Below are 12,609 nucleotides of genomic sequence, written 5' to 3'. Positions count from 1 at the left end.
ATATGATGTGTATTGGGAATAGTTGGATGTCCAATCTCGATACATCCTTGTTATATCCTCGAAGTGTTCCATTAAAAAAAAACAAGGTTTATTCTTACTCACTGTTTCCTGCCAGCTCTCCCATTCTAAAACCATGACCATATATTAGCCCCAGTCCCACAGGATTCGAATTTGCACAATAGGCTTGGGGCTTTATCAAAAATCTTTCTGTGATTCCAATCGTATTGCATTGATAACTTCTCATAATTTTGTTAAAAGCCACTTTCTCAAATATGATTCCCATTTCATCAATCGCTGTTGACTTTGTCTCTGCTCATTAATGTCAGTTCGATACTTTCTCTAAACTGTTTAGTTGCTAATTTAGTTGCTATTCCGTTTTTCTCACCAGACTAAAGTTCTCTCGTATTTCTAGGAAGATTTTGTTTTTTTTTCTTCTGTGAAGGCATAATTTATTCCATAGTTCTGCTATTTCACTATCCTCAATTACCTGGTATCAGACTGTAAGAAAGCTGCAACTTTTTCTTTTAATTTTGCCATTGACATATTTTCAGAAGATATTACAAGTTCCCTCTTACATACTTTGGTAAGATATTCTTCAGAAACCCATCAATTCTTATCTTAAGCTACTCAATGATTGACCTACCACATCCATACAATAATAGAAGCACAGACTCTGTTCCATCAGAAATACAGTACGGTCTACATTCGGCCCACTTTCTGAAATCTTATGGCATTTCAACTGCACAACCATGTATTTTCTAAAGATTTTGAGGTTACCATGACAACTCCCCTCTCAAGCAGTGCATTCCAGACTCCACAAACTCTGGGTGAAAAACAGTCCTCAAATCCTCACTAAACCTCAAACGCTTCACTTTAAAAATGTGGCCCTTTGACTAAAAGGAACAGCTGCGGTCTATCCAACCTGTCCATGTCCCTCGTAATCTTATCCTTCTGATTCACATCCCCCTCCGCCTTCTCTGCTCCAAGGTAAACAATCCGAGCTTATCCAGCCTCTCTCCATAGCTGATATTACTCCATCCCAGGGAACATCCTGGTGAATCTCCTTTGCACTCCCGCCAGTACAATCACATATTTCCTGTAATGTGGCTCCCATAATTATACACAGTATTCCATCTTGGCGTAATCAAAGTTCCGCATAGCTCTTATAATCTATGCTTCGATGTATAAAGGCTGTGTTTACGCTCCCCTATGCGTTCCCAAGTTGTGCAATAACCTGTGCAGTCACATTCAGGGATGTGTGGAGAAGCACCCTCTGAGCTTCCTAGTGTGCTGTCATTCATTGAGTCCTCCCCTGCCTGGTTCCTTCTTGCAAAGTGCATCACCTCATATTTATCAGGGTTACATTCCATCTGCCATTGATCCACCCATCTGACCATTTTCTCTGTATTGATGTGACCATCTGATCATTCCGTCTGTATCTTCCTGAAACATAAGACCTTCATCTTCACTGTCAACCACCCGGCCAATCTTCGTATCAAACACAAACTTACTTATGACAGCCCCCACCCCTCGTCCATATTCACAGCTGCATCCGTTATGATAAGGTTAAAAATCAGAAAACATCAGCTTACAGTCCAACAGGTTTATTCGGAGGCACGAGCTTTCGAAACGCTGCTTCTTCATCAGGTGGTTGTGCTCTTTTATGAAGCACTTCGAAAGCTAATGCCGCTGAATAAACCTTTTGGACTATAACCTGGTGCTATACGGTTTTTAGCTTTGTCCACCCCAGTCCAACACCAACATCTCCGAATCAGAAATAATAAGAGACACAGCACTGATCCCCGCGGTACACCATTGGACACTAGCCTCCAATCACACAAACAGCCTTCTACCACCACCCTCTGTCTCCTACCACTAAAGTTGATTTGGATGCAACTTGACAAGTCAATAATGCGTCCTACCTGTTCCCTGGTTATGCTGTTGCGCTGGAGACACTTGTAGAATATCTGGAGATTCTCCCGAATCTTGCCTGTCACTAGGTTTCCATGCCCTGGGTTAGTCAGCCCCCTCCAACTGATGAATTTCCTCCTTATTGCAGTCTTATCTGGCCTGTCCCAGATCCTGGCATTATTTGCCTTCACTGTGGAATAGACAGCGAGGGAAGCTTTCTGTTAATTTCCAACTTGTCAGATGTTTTCTGAATTTTCTAAATTTCACTGTGACCCACCTCTCATTCTTTGAATCTCCAGAGAACACAGGCCGAGTTTCCTCATCAGGCAATCTCACCATCTGAGGGATTAATCTGGAGAATGTCCATTGCACTTCCTCTGTGGTCAGTATATTCTTTCTGAGATTCGGTCACCAAAACTGCACACAATACTCCAGGTACAGTCCCACCAACACGCAGTGAAACTGCTTCAAGATGTCTTTACATCAATGTTCTGACTCTCTTAAATGAAGGCGAACCACACTTTAAGTTTCCACTTACATATGTTCTTCCAAATACCGTTCACATTCATTGCATTTACGAACTCACTGAGATCTTATAGAAACCCTTCCGAAAATCCAATATATACCACTTCTCCTGGTTCCCCATTAACTATGCTGTAAGAAACAACTTCAAACAATTCCGAAGTTTATCAAGTATGATTTCTCTGTCAGAAATGCATGCTGATTCTCTCAATTGTTGCTGTTAATTTTTAAATATCAAAAATGTCATCCTGTGCAATAGATTCTGACAGTTTCCCTACAGATGTCAAGTTAATTGATCTGCAGTTCTCCACACTATGTCTTTTATTCCCTTTGTAGCTGTTTGGATCCCTTCCATTCATCGATAGAGCTTGGATCACGTTTATCCGCAATAGTTTCCGGTCTCTGCAGAATGTGCAGGAAAATAAACACAGTCATCGACTATGCAATTAATACTTCTATTGGTGATTTATTTCTGACATTTTGATATGGAGTACACCTGTTTCGTCAGACTTAGCAATGCTCAATCCAGCTCCATGTTCAAGTACTACCTTGTTACTGATATGAATTGACTTTATGTCTTTAGCTCCAGGAGTCCGATATGATCACTTGGTATTACTGGGGGATTTTCTGGATCTTCCTCCATGAAGACAGATGCAACGTAACTGGGTGCTTTCTTGGCCATTTCCCTGTTCTCCACAATGACCTCTCCTCTTCCGATTACAAATTTCCACATTTGACCTTGCTTTTATTTTGTTTCCTTTGAAATATAGATCGTAGACTGATGCAGTCTTTGTGTTCCTGTTTGTTAGCATGTCTGTTCCTTTTTGATTTCCTTATCAGTTTCATGGCCATCCTTTTCTGGATCGTTCATTTCTGAGAATTCTCAGGTTTTCACAACAGCTGGAATTCTGCTGAAGCCACTTCCTATGATTAATATATTTTCTAATTTGTTATGTTAAACATCATTGAGTCACTTTCTCACACTTTCGTGTTTATACCTGAAATAAATAGACGTATTTTTCAGACTTTGCAGTATTTCTAAGAACTCCTGGTCCTGACCAGATACATTCAAGAGCATTGCAGGAGTAACGGAGGACAGAGAAGAAATTGCGGGAGCCCTGGTTGGTTCTTTTCCATCATTGCTGGCCAACACGTGAAGTCCTGGACGACTGGAGGGTAGCATATGCTGAGCCCATATTCAAGAAAGGCTACAAAGATAAACCTGGGAACTAAAGACCAGTAAAACTCAAATCTAGTGGGTAGGTTACTTGAGAAGTTTCGGAGAGATTGGATATACCTGCATTTGGAAAGACAGGGTGTGATTTGAAGTCAGATTAGAATGGTGCTGGAAAAGTAGAGCAGGTCAGGCACCATTCGAGGAGGAGGCAAACCGATGTTTCGGGCAAAATCCCTTCATCAAATTCAGTACGGCTTTGTGCATGGGAGATCTTGAATCGTAAATGTGTTGGAGTTCTTTGATGAAGTGACCAGCAACGTTGAGGAGGGAAGGGCGGTATACGTCGTCCATATGGATTGCAGTAAGGCCTTCAGTAAGGTTCCACAATAGTGCGCTGCTCTGGAAGGTTAGATCACGTGGAATTGAAGGGGAGCTGGCAAATTAGGTACAAAATTGGCTTGATGGTAGGAAGCAGAGGGTAATGGCAGAATGTTTGTCAGACTGGAGGCCTGTGACTAGTGGAATGCATCTGGGGTTGATGCCGGGACCACTGCATATTACATATATCTTTAATTTAGATGAGAATGTACAGGCATGATTTGTAAGTTTGAAGACGACACTAAAATAGGTGGCATCATAGAGAGTGAGGAAGGTTATCATAAATTTCAGAAATTACACCAGTACTTTCATCAGCTGGGGAAGTGAGCTGAGAAATGTCAAATGGATTTTAATATTGATCAGTGTAAGTTCTTGCATTTTAAAAAGTCAAATCAAGGTTGGACTTTCATGGTGAATGGTTGGGGTGTAGTGGAATAGAGGGACCTTGGAATTCAGGTGCATGGTTCTCTGGAAGTTGATTCAGATATATAACACACCAATATTTGCTTCTCCTTGCTATCTGTAAGCTCTACCTAAACTGATCCTGTGGAAGCTGAGGGACAGGTCTGTGTCGTTATTAGTGATAGACCTGGACAAGATATTCATGGGGGCTCACCTCGACACTGAGATGATCTGAAGAAATGTCCTGCAATGCAGGATAAGTATCAATTTCCTCCCCGCTCTGTCAGGATAAGAGTGACCATATATCTCTGCTCGCTCACACTCTGTTATAGCACCGACACCCCCCCCCCCTACCGAACAAGGTTCATGCTCCCTCACGCTCACTGTATATCTGTTATAGCACCGACCCCCGAACAAGGCTCATGCTCCCTCACACTCACTGTACATCTGTTATAGCACCGACCCCCCGAACAAGGTTCATGCTCCCTCACACTCATTGTACATCTGTTATAGCACCGACCACCCCCCCCCCCCCGAACAAGGTTCATGCTCCCTCACATTCATTGTATATCTGTTATAGCACCGACCCCTGAACAAGGCTCATGCTCCCACACCCTCACTTTACATCTGTTATAGCACCGACCCCCGAACAAGGTTCATGCTCTATCTCCAAATAAGTCTCAGGCACAACCACTCTCACTATTGAATTCAGTAACTTTCTTCGTCACTTTCTCTGTCACCTACGCAATACACCCACACTAATAATGCTATATGTATACAAAACTGTCGACTGACTCATTCCAGACACCTTACAATTCCCCCCAACACACACCAGCACTAACAGCAGGGTCACCCATTCCCACTCTCCCTCCCACCCTCCTTTTCTCCCATTCCAGGAGGAAGAGCCTGGAATAGGACAGAAAGGCAAAGTCGGGTGGTGGAGTGCCCGATATCCATTCGCTCACCCGCTCCCCCCGCCATGTGAGTAGGACACTGGTATGAGCCGGAGAGGACTGGGACGCCTCGTGTGGAGATTCTGAAACATCCACGTCCCACCGACCAATTAAGGAGCAATGTTCAGTGAAAGACAATTCTCACTTTAAACCCACTGGCAGTTCCAACGACAGTCCTTTCACATCCAAAAAAGACACAGATACCTCACTGCACAGAGACGCAGACACAAAAATACACACAAGTATTGGTAAACATCCCAATATGCGAACATGCACAAACCTACAAGGAGATAGGCATGCACACACGTAGAAACACACAGAGACATATGCAGTCACATACGAATAGACACAAACACAGTTAAGAAACACACAGGCTGATACACAGACAGACAGACATAGACACGCACACACACGGATAACAAGCACATGGACACACACGCATATATATGTACACACACACAGATGCACACACAAACACATACAGTCACAGAGGAACAGAAACTAGTGTCATTAAGATGCAAATCGATATGCTTTGGATTAGTAAGGAGATCAAGGATTCTAAGGAGAAGGCAGAAGAATGAGGTTGAGGTACATATAAGACATTATTGAATGGAATTTTAGACTCGATGGGCCGAATGGCCTCATTCTGCTCCTTGCTTTAATGTTCTTGTGGTGTTATGCTATCAGGTATTGTCTTTCTGAGACAGCAGCAGAGGCTGGGTTTGATACATATTTGATTGGGAAGTTTCAGTGGGAATGTGGGACAGGTTTGAAGTCCAGAATGCTTTATCTTTATTCCTAATTATTGTGTCCTTATGTCTGAAAAGAAGTGGTGATTTGATGTGAGGTTAACACGGTTTAAAATAACGGGTCCCACAATGAAATAAGGATGTTCATTTCACTTTAGTGTTGTGCTATCTGCGGTGTCCTCATGCTCAGGGAGCAGTGAAGACTCGGTTATTGAAGATATTCAACTCTGAGCTAGTGACTGATCTTTGCTGGACTGGAGAGTCAATGTTTATTGGGAACAGACAGGAGACGGATGGTCAGACACAATCGGATCAGCCATGAGCATTCTAAATGGTGCAGCTGAATGACAAACTGCTGCCCCTACTACATGCGCTGTGCCCTCAATCCACCCACGAGGTTGTTACAGAGATGTACTGCTCCCCCTACCCCATGTGTTGTTCTCTCAATCACTCCGAGGTTATCACAGAGATGTACTGCTGCACCTACCCCATGTGTTGTTCTCTCAATCCACCCCTCGAGGCTGTTACAGAGATATACTGCTGCCCCTACCCCTTGTGTTGTTCCCTCAATCCAACCCTCGAGACTGTTACAAGGTAGGGGACCACTCCTTTCAGTCAGGCAGGATCATTACAATGAGACGGAAGGACACCATTCTGCCCCTCGAAGAACTTACACAGGAATAGAGAAAGAAGTAATTCAGCTCGTTGAGTACATTACCCAGCCCAGGAGGAGACCATTCAACCCACCTTAAGTGCTACACAGGAACGGGGAAGCTATCGGTAACAGGAAATAGATAGTCGTGATAAATGTTTATTTTCAGGTTGCAAAACTGTAACTAGTGTAGTGCTGTAGACATCACGGCGGGATCATCAATGACAAATAATCTGTATCAAAGATCTTGAGGAAGGGAACTGAATGGCGTGACGCTCAATTAGCGCATCACCAAGATGATCGTTCAAGATGTCGTCAAATGGAGATACTGAGTCTGCAATGTGATACAGGCAGGGAAGGTTAGTGAGCAAACCTTCAACAGAAAGAACATAAGGTGAGTTGTCTATTGTGGCAGGAAGGATAAAACAATGGCGAACAATTTAAATGGAGAGAGATTGCAGAACTCTGTGATACAGGCCGTTTCCATGTTCCTGGGACATGAATCATATGAAGTCAGTCTGCAGATGCAGCAGAAGGTAATTGGAAGGTTAGTGGAATGATACTGTTTCTGGCAAAGGTTATCACGTTTAAAGAGGAATGTTTTACTGCATCTGAACGGGGCATTGCTGAGACCACATCGGATACACTGTGTGCAGTTTGGATCACCTAAACCTAAAAAAAAGATATAGTTTTTTCAGAAGATTTTCATAGATGTTTCCCTTCACTCATTCCTGGAAGGTAGGTCTTTGATTATGGGGGATTATCTGTTTTGATCTGAGATTATAAATCTTCTTGAACCATACATGACTTTCTGAAAGGTGTTTCAGCTGGATGCATGTTTCCTCTGTTAAGGAGTTTAAAGCTAGAGAATAAATTTAAGAATAAGATGCATTGATATCAACACACGTATTATATAGACTTTGACCGATAGTTACAAATTACACAGACGCATATAAACATGTCATCAGAGGATAAAGCAGGGACTTTTCTTTCTAATGAAAGGCGCTGTGTACAACAGCGATGATGCACCTTCATATCGTCCATTAACATCCGATCCAGAGAATGCTCCAGGAGAGCACACATGGCCCAGTTTGATGTTCAGTTGACATTATTGTACGGTTCAACACAGAGAGGTAGAAACATGTTCCCTGCCTGAGAAGCAGCAGCTGATTGATTTTCTCTCTTACTTTGTCCCCCCAACCCCCCAATAGCAAAATGTGAGACCATAAAATCCCTGAGTTATCTTCACCACTCGTGAAGGATTCCTGGTGAGGACTCATTGGAATCTCTCCACTGCCGGAAGCAAGGGGTGTTCAGCCAAATCCAACTGTTCCACAAATAAATCCCATTGTGTGAGTAGAATAATCTCAAAGGCAGAATAACATTTGGGACACACTATCTTTTTACCATTTTTTGTGAGTTTAACTCCCTGCATCTCACATTTTTCTCAAAAATTACCCTGTCTGAGTATTAAACAATTGGTCATATCACTAAACTGGCTACATTTAAAATTTGTTGTAACCAGTGGAGGAGTGGGACTGGAAAATGACACAGTGACCCTCTAACATTTGTCGGAACACGAATGAGAAATTCTTATTGGACTGTTCAAGTGGGAATTCCCTTTACCAAACGTTTGTGGTGCCTGGATGTTTGCATTTGTTCAACGTTGTGCTGTATTCAAACATTTGACGGACAAGTGCATGTAGGAAAATGGTATACAGACAGAAATGTGCTGCTGAAGCCACAATCAGATCATCTACGATCTTAGTGCCTTGTGGAGCAGTGACAACGTGTCGAATGACCCACCCCTGCTCCTCAGTCCAATGTTCCTATGTTCAATTCAGCCCCTCAAACCTCCTGCACTGGTGCTGACGGGGGCATCTTGCTTCAAACACTTGGTCCACAGTAACACAGGATCTCATTCATTCCCTCCAGGTTGTCACACAGTTTGGTTTGGGTTGGAAAATGTTACTTCAAAACCCAGGCTGGGTTCGAAAGACAACTCTGGTCTCTTTACAGAGTGTCTCCTCTCTGTAACTTGTGTTTCATTTGTTGGTCATGGTATAGACCCAGATTCACTGTGAATTCAACCCCCAGACGAATCTTTAGTGATCACTCATAAAGTACTTTGCTCTCTCTGATTGGAACGTTCAATAACAGAACGTGCAGGAAAATTACAACCATTAGCTTTGTAATTTCAGAATATAAGAAATAAGGAACAGGATCATGTCGTTCAGTTAATCAAGACATTGTATACGATCATGGCCAATGTTCTGTTCATATTAACTCATCTTTTATGTCCAATTCTTCACAACCTCTCAGCTCTCTGGCAGATCAAAAATCCATCTACCACCTTTTTAAATATTTTCAGTGATGTAGCTCCCCTAGCTCTCGAGACAAGATAATTCCTGACATTCACTACCCTCTGTGTGAGGTAAACACTCCCCACAGTCACCTATTGATATGAACAAGAGGGGAACACAGGGGCTCAGCAAAGAGTGAATAGCCTTGATATCAAGGCAGTATTTGACTGAGAATGTCATCGGAAGCGCCATCTTATTTGAGCTTAATGGGAATCAGGTGTCCCCTCGCCACTGGCTGGGGTCCTTTCGAGCACAAAGGAAGATGCCTGTTTGGGGGCCGAAAATCTCAATCCCACGGCATCCCTTCAGTAAATCCTCAGGGTAGCTTCCTCAGCACAAACATCTTCAGCTGCTTCATCAATATCTTTCCCCATCATTAGACCGGAAGTGGGGATGGTCACTGAGGGTTACACAATGTTCAGAACATTTTGTCTCCCATTATCTCCTGATAAAGTCTGTGTCCGTTTTCAGTAAGACCCAGACAGCATTCAGGCTTGTGCTGTTAATGTGTCGGTAACATTCATGTAACAGTGCTGTCAGACACAGTTAAAAGAGGAGCTCAGTCAACATCTCAAGCTGGTTACATACAGAAATGTGGAAGCCATTCAGCCCATCGAAACTACTGAACAAGAAGAGGGACAGCCCATTCAATACTCCTGCTTGTTCCACAGGAAGGGAATGGGGTCTGGTCAGTACATCGGGCTGTAAAACAGGATCAGGTAGAGTCGAATCAGACGCTTGAACCTGTTCCATGGGACCTGGAGAAGGCCATTCAGCCCCACAAGATAGTTATACATGAGCAGGAGAGTGTCACTGATGCTCCAATACAACAAACCAATGAAGCAGAGACTGCAATCATGGATGGCTCTACGAGGTTCCTCGTGGGTCACTTGCCGGTGGAACTTCTGCTACTTTAACGTGGTTTGCTGGCAGTGAGGAGGGAAGCCAAATGTTTTGTATCAAGTCTCAAAGAGGCATCTTCCATCTCTGAGACGACATACCCATGTTCTCCATGGAGGTCAGAAGATGATGGGAATAGTTAACTGTTTTAGAATGAAGACATTGTGGCTGCTGTCAGGATTTTGGATAACGTGATGTTAAATGTAGGATCACACACCAAATGCACTATATTCAAAGTCTGACCCTCTCTCTCTCTCTCGCTCTCACTCTCTCTCTGTCGATATAGGGAGTGAGGGTGGGATGAGGGGAACGTTCTCAGACGCTCTTGTAACCCGAGTTAAAAACAAGCCATGGATTTTATCACCGTATCAATGTCTGTTTAGAACATCATGAGAGACTGGCCATTCTCCTTAAGTTTCAATGCAATCATCTTTTATTCTCTCACAGCGCTAAAGATAAATCTTCATTCACCCCTCATTTTACCACCATCCCAAGGATTAGTCTGGTGAAATACCTTTGCACTATCTCTGTGGCAGGGCGATTATTTCTTATAAAGGAAAAAAAATCTGTCCACAATTTCCCAAGACTGCCTCAACAACACTCTCAGGTTTGATCACAATAATTCCTTTTCCTAACTGAGACAGCTTTTTTTTTTCCTATGGCGTAAAAAGCCTCTCCTTCTCGCTAAACTGAAACTGACGTAGAATTTAAAAGCTTCTGACATCTATATGTGAGCATCAACAAAGTCAACACCAGAGGTGCCACGGAAATGAACATCACACTCAGGGAAAGACTAAGAAAGAATGCACTTGAAATAAGGAATGGTCACCCACCTGAATCGAAATGAGCTGTAGGAATATGGTAAACAGGCAGAGTAGGGAGCTATCTTTCATTTTGTTCTTCCCTCATAGGTCAGGCCAGCATGTTATGCTGAGCTTGAACTGAGTGGCTGGTTCAGATGTTCCACAGGACAGTAAAGAGTAAAACACATTGCTGCTGGTTTGCAGTCACACAGAGACCTGATCAGGGAAGGATGACCCATTGCCTTCACTAAAGGACATGAGGCTAGCCGATGGGCTTTTTATACTAAATGATGATGGTTTCACTTCAATGCTACCAATTTCCTTTATATTAACAGATTATTATTCTGTGGCTCTAGATCATGAATCAATGACTTGTGCACGATGCATTATCTCCCCGTCAGACAGTTTCTAGGCAGAGAACAAGTTAACCATTTCAAGTGCAATTATTTTGTGATGGACATGTGGTTAGAAGGGGCTTGAAACAGGTGATTCCGGATTTAACAGAGGCTCAAATGATGGTTTACTCAGAAGGTGCACTGTGGCTGAGGATGAAACGGGATATCACGATGGTGATATTGGACAGAATTAGTGAGTGGGGAGGATGTGGAGATATTGATCTGTGCAGGGCTAGAAGGATTATGGAGTTTTAGAGTTTCTCCTCGCATATTGATGAGTCATTTGAAAGTAGTAATTTGCTCATTATAATTTCTAAGGAATGGGATTTTTCATTGGAGCTGAAAACGATGACTTCCATCTTTCCTAATGTTAATAACATGAACAATAATTCAGTTTAACTTGCTTTAATAGACAGTTAGAATGACTTACCAGGAACACCAATTGTAGCGAGTATGGGATAGTAACCACCTTGAATAACAATCAGTACATCATAGATCCTCCATACTAATGACACCCCAGGTTGGGAAAGCCAGTAAAGACTATTGAATAAACTCCTGTCCATTGTTGGATCATTCCAATCAAATGTTCTCAGATTCTGATATCTCCTCCCTGTCTCTCTGGAGCTGCTGATCCCTGTTAGTACTGTCGGCGATGCTCCCACTCATACTATGGGATAACACATTGAACTGAATCCTTAATTTAAAAAAGAGGCAAGCCCTCCAGTGACACATTCAGGATCCACGGAGACTGACATTAATCACAGTCACTGAACAAATAGCTGTAGCCAGCGCCTTTCAATTCAATATTGTTTTATTAAAATTCCAAATAATGATTAACAATATACAATCTGGATAGGATCTGCGAGGGTGACTGAGGGAACGAATGTTGAGTCTGATAGATTAATTGTGTGTAACCATTCAGTCTGCATTGGATGTGGAAGTAATGCCAGAGGTTTATCGGAACACCAACATGCTTCTCTGCTTATAAATGGAAACATAGACCCGTAACTACTGCTGAGACATGACAATATCAGTAAGAGATTGAGAGAAATTTTATAGGCCATGATCTGGAGTGAATATGTACCTAAGACAGTGAGAGGTTATAACAGCCATACAGCATTGATATGTTAACAGAGAATTGTACCTAAGAGACAATGGGGATTCCAGACGTTGGAGAATTCAGTGTAGATAAAGGATGATAGTGGAGAAGACACAATAGGTCAGGCAGCATCCGAGGAGCAAGAGAGTAAACGTTTCAGGCAGGGCCCTTCTTCAGAACTGCGAAGGAGTAAAGGGGCTGAGAGATAAACGTGTGGTGGGGGTAAGGCTAGGTTGGTGATAGGTGGGTGAAGCGAGAAGGTGATAGTGATAGGTCGGTGGGGAGTTAGAGCGGATCGGAGTGAA

This window comes from Chiloscyllium plagiosum, unplaced genomic scaffold, assembly GCF_037043375.1.
Source record: "Chiloscyllium plagiosum isolate Xiang-an unplaced genomic scaffold, Cpla_swu_hap1 HiC_scaffold_45, whole genome shotgun sequence".
Lineage (NCBI taxonomy): Eukaryota > Metazoa > Chordata > Chondrichthyes > Orectolobiformes > Hemiscylliidae > Chiloscyllium > Chiloscyllium plagiosum.
The sequence above is the reverse complement of the archived record's forward strand: the minus strand, read 5'-3'. Positions refer to the sequence as shown.